We start from the raw sequence: 5,260 nt of genomic DNA, 5'->3' as shown, positions 1-5,260 counted from the left end.
GAATGCAACACTGGGAGCTGGTGCAGCCACCTCTGCTGCTGCCTGTAGCCTTTTGGTGAGGATACACCGAGTCCTTGCCCTGGTCCAGCACTGGTGAGATCCATCAGCCCATGGCAGCTGTGCACAAGGGGCTTGGGAACACGCTACCATCCCCATGTCCTGCTGGGTGGGATGGAAAGGGGGACAACAAAAGCACTAAGTGCTTTTCTTAGTATCTGAAACTGCTCACAGGGAATATTAGTTTTGAAAGGCAGATACTGTCCTGTAAGGGTTTTTGGTTCCAGTTTGAGGAAGATGAGATAAATATGATAAATGCAGCCAAGGTTTATGGTCTGCAAGAGAAGAGCTGATTTCAAAACCCTGGCAAAACCTGGGCTATGGCCATGGAGGACACGAGGACCAGCTGCCACCATGCCACTGAGACCCAGGTGTCACCCAAAGATGCAGGCCCAGGTACCCCAGCACGAGGTATGTCTGGCACAGAGGGGGTTAAACAACACCAGGAAAGCAACAGCTCAGCCTCCCCCTGCACAGGCTAACACAGACATGGACCGACACACCCTCCCCTTTTGCTACCCCCTGCCCCGATGTAAGAAAACACAAGATTATAAAATGTTTACCCACATAATAGTAATTTGTCCAGTTTTTGCTGCTTCCCCCGACTCAGCAAGTCAACAGGTTTAATGAGCACCAGGAATTGTGCTCCAATTCCTGCTTCTCTGCAGGAAAACCAAGAAACAAACCTATCTCTGACAGGCACAATCCCACACTCTTTTCACCACCTCAAGTTCCCCAGGCACAAATCCACAAGCTTCCAGAGTGTCCTTTTTCCTCGAAAGGAACTATATCTGTAAACAAGCCTTCCTGGCAGAGAGGGGGCAGGAGGGAAGGGCAACACAAAGCTCTTGAGGGGAAGTTACCTGCACCTCCTTTTCTGCTGCAGACAAATAAACCAGAACTTGTACCAAACAAGCTCCTGGACTGCCAGGAGAAGCTCATCATCTACTCTTCATTTTCAACAGATACTCCCTCATACCTGCACACCAAAGTGCTAAAAAAAAACCAGAACAGACCAAAAAAAAGCCAAAGAAGGGCTTTATGAGACAGAAGAGACCATTCCCCTTCAAAATGCAAACAAGCAACACTCCCAAAAAAAGTCTATTTTCTTCAGGAAAAATTAGAACTTTGAGTACCTCCTCTTTTTTGACTTACGTCCTCCCCTGTGGCAGCTCCCTGGCGAGTTCGTAAAAGTGACTGCAGCATCACGTCATTTCTGGAGAGACGACCTGGTTCCTTGGGAGTGATGGAAGGAAAAAGCTGAGCTCAGAGGGTCTGTCCTAGGCATCCCAGGCTGAGGCGCAGCAGAGCAACCCCACATCAACGGGGCTTTAATTGGCACAGCTCCTTTGATTAGGATGTGATTTTTAATTTTAACTGAGCAGTTACAGAGCACAGCACCTACAGCCATCAGGAATGAAGAGGGCTTTATGCTGCCACTGTGGATTTCCCTTTTTGTGCAGGAATTGGAAATAAACTCTGCTTCAACCTCACTTGCTAAAGCAGCAAAGACCTCAGAGTCCACCTGGCCAAGGCTGGAGGCAAAGTCTAGGTGATCCTCCTTCCTCTTCTGTTTTGGAGGCTGCAGAACATGGACCCGATTTCTTCTGTCTTCCTAAAAGGTTCCATTATCTCAGGACTGGGTGTGCTAGAGAACAAAATGTCCATTGCTGCTAAAAGGAAAAACAACAACCATGACAGTGTTTAACCAGAATGTAAATACAGCTGAATTATGGATGCAGAGGTGTGAAACTGTGGAGAAAGATGATAATGGAATTATATATCAATGCTCAGCACAACTGTAAAAACTAATGTTTTATACATGTGTAATGTTAAATTAATTCATTCCAGTTCTTATAGGTGAAGGTACATTAACTGCTTCATCTTGGCATAATCATATTACCTCCACAGGCATTATATGTCATACTTCCAGGGTGGTAATCACCATTTGATTCATTGCAGGGAATTCAGAGGTATTACAGTGATTCCTCATACAGCAGTAAAAGGTGAGAGAGTCCCCTCATCTGTCCAGGCTGACTTGCTGCCCATGGCTCATGCTGCTGCCTGACTGTTGACCATCTCAGCAGGGATCATGCCTGGACAGACTTGGTTCCCTGGCAAGCTCATGTAGTGGGGAGGACACAAGAACTTACAGCACCTCAATCCCAACCTTTGGAAGAAGTCCAACATCAGCGTGACTTGTCCTCTTCTTTGCACCATTAGCCAAGAAACACAACAGCCCCAAGTTGGCTCCTGGTGAGGTCACAGATGTCGTTGACAGTGTCACTGCAAACTGTGGCTTATTCTCTCTCTCTCCAGGTGAGGAAGCTGATGGAGGGACTGCAAACAGCACATGTCCCTTCTAAAAGAAAAGGCTCTGACAGGTGAGTCCGCAAGCCAGGGCAGGAGGACCCTTCCCACCAGTGTATCAGTTGAAATAAGTGGCACCTCTGAAGGGTTGCAAGATGCCTGTGGTAAAGATGCTCCTCCTGCAAACATCCTTCGCATAGACTTTGACTCCTCCTGGCACAGTAATGGTCACTCCTTTGTCTTCATCCCCTGGTTTTGCAGCCTGTGCACCAAGTCCTTGGTTTCTCAACCAAGCTGTTTTTGTTGGGTGTTCCTCTTAAGACAAACAACTTAGCAGGCTCCACCTCAATGGGTGGCTGTAGTGTCTGGATGAATGTGCATGGGATGGTCCCCTGTGACCCTCTCACCAGCATCCTGCTACCTGGACAGAAAGCCTCAACTGGCTGCCACCTCAGCCTTCCATCACTCCTACAGCAACTGCTGCTCCAGCTCCCTGAGAAGGGCAATCATCAGTGCTACGTGGAATAACAAAGACATCTCCTGCAATGAATTTTAACAGCAACTTCAATAAAACCATTAATAAATGCACAAATACTTATGCAATGGAGCTTTATTTAGAATCTTTGAAAGTCATAAAATGTCTCATTTTACTGATATACATAAACATACAATCAGGAAGTCTAATTGCCTTTTCCCTTGCACAGAAATAAAGCTCTAAACAAACCAGAGCACCTCAACCCAGACCAGTGAAATGCAGATTTAAATCTCTGACTTGGTCCTGTACACAGAGCACACGCTTCCCTGCACGGTCACTGGTTTATCAATTAGTTGCAATATAATTTTTGGCAGTAATATACTCGACACGCAAAGTGCAAATTACAAGAAGCAGAAAATGTTCTCTCTCATTCTGAGCAATGAGAAGTGCAAAATATCTCAGCCCATAAATTCTGTTCTTTATGTGTATGAACAGGATGTGCATAATAGGCTAATAAACAGCCACGTAAAACTTCATAGATTAAATGTGGCAACATCTCAAAGTAGGAATGCAGCAGTTATAAAAACATGATCAGACAGAAGAATCACTACATTTTGCTCATCAATTCCGTACACGATTGCTGAGGGCACCTCTTCACATTTCACCTCCCCACCTTTAACTTCTGCATGCCCTGAATACCTTTGCAACCAAAGGCAGTTTGTTAAAAACTCTCCAATTTGCTTCATCCGGATGCATTTCTGCATCCACAATCATAAACACTTCACTTGGCAAATCAAAATAGTACAGTGGGAATCTATGGAAAACCTGCAGTCTCTTCCAGGCACTATGAACCAAATACCCAACTAATGGTCCTGGCAGGCTAAATGCACTTTGTGATCACCTAAAGTTAAGGAAAACTTTTCAATGCAATAAGGAAAATAGTTTCCATGAGAGCTAATCACAGCTTGCTTGTTTCAGAGGATTCATCTCCCTTCAGTACCTGTTCCTTTAAATAAAACGGGAATTCTTGCCCCAGCTAAAAGATGCTGACCAACAGCACTGTGAATACAAACCCTGCACTACTCAGGTATTATACTACAGATTGTGAGTCTTCTTTCCATTGAATTCCAGGTATGTTTAATGTAAAATGAGCAGCCAGTTTTGACCTCTTTCATTTCTCCCAGCCACACTGTCATTATAAATGATACCAAACAGTTCAAATCAGAATGGGCTGCCTCCTCTAAACCCTGCTGTTCCTCTGGACAGGAAGATCAAACCACAATGACTTGCTCTGCCACTAATCTCCCTGACAAATTAATTGCTAAATCACGAATGCTACAGTCACATAATGACTGCAGGAATGGCTGCAACACCTAACAAAGTTGCTGAATGTTCCTGCATCCTACCTTCACCACGCAGAGCAAGGCAGGCCTTGGGAAGGCTCCTCGTGGGCTTCACGATGCTCTCACCTGGCTTAGCTTGAACAGAAAATAGCTGGTCGCTTCAACTGAGCCATCCAAGTGGGCTGAGGAACCCCCTTCCACGTGCTCTGTCCTGGGGGGTTGGGCATGGACCTGACCTCAAACTGCCTCAGCAGTCTTCTGCAGTGATCATCTCACCCCCACGTGGTGTTCTTTGGTATTATCCAAACCTGACTCCAGCAGCCCCCAGGGAGAAGCATCCTCTGAGATCCGTGAAAGCCTCTTCCTGCACTATCTGATCCTGGGGAGCCTCCTGGAAACGTAAAACGGTTTCCTGGTTTGGATTGACTTCATCTGTCCCTAAAGACAACGTGCAGAGGGACTGCTCACCATCATTATTAGCATTACAGGATCGTACTGCTGAAGCAAACTTTTGTCTTCATTAAAGTTTCAGGATGAACAATTATGCTGCAACTTGGCACAACAACAACTGCCTCTGTACGCAACACGCCTGGCATCTATCAGCGTGGTGGTTCTTCTTTAAAAACACAATTAGAACAGAACGAGATATGTTGCTGTTGTTCATGCTGCCTAGATATCTGAAAAGGCTCAAACATTTTAAAAGCCTAAAAAAAAAGAAATTTCCCTCTCCCCTCGTTTGTTTTTCATGCTAAAGGCTGCAAATTGACACATCACAGTAATTACCTCTGACTAACTTGCATAGACCTACCCAAAGAGATAAACATGAGGAGTTCACATTTAACTATCAGACTTACTGTGCTGAGCACAAATAATTTCCCAGAGGAGAATTTGATATTTCATCATTTGGAACAGTGGTAATTTAATTACATTGCTAATGTTTTCTGGCATACTTGAAAGGACAATTAGCATAAGTAAATCATGAGTGAGATGACAAGTCACTCAGCATTTATTTCTGCTCATCAGATGAGATTAGCTGATGATCTAAATTCTCTTTTGTGTGCGAACTGATTCCAGG

This window comes from Chaetura pelagica, unplaced genomic scaffold, assembly GCF_000747805.2.
Source record: "Chaetura pelagica isolate M959 unplaced genomic scaffold, ChaPel_1.0 scaffold212, whole genome shotgun sequence".
Classification (NCBI taxonomy): domain Eukaryota; kingdom Metazoa; phylum Chordata; class Aves; order Apodiformes; family Apodidae; genus Chaetura; species Chaetura pelagica.
The sequence above is the reverse complement of the archived record's forward strand: the minus strand, read 5'-3'. Positions refer to the sequence as shown.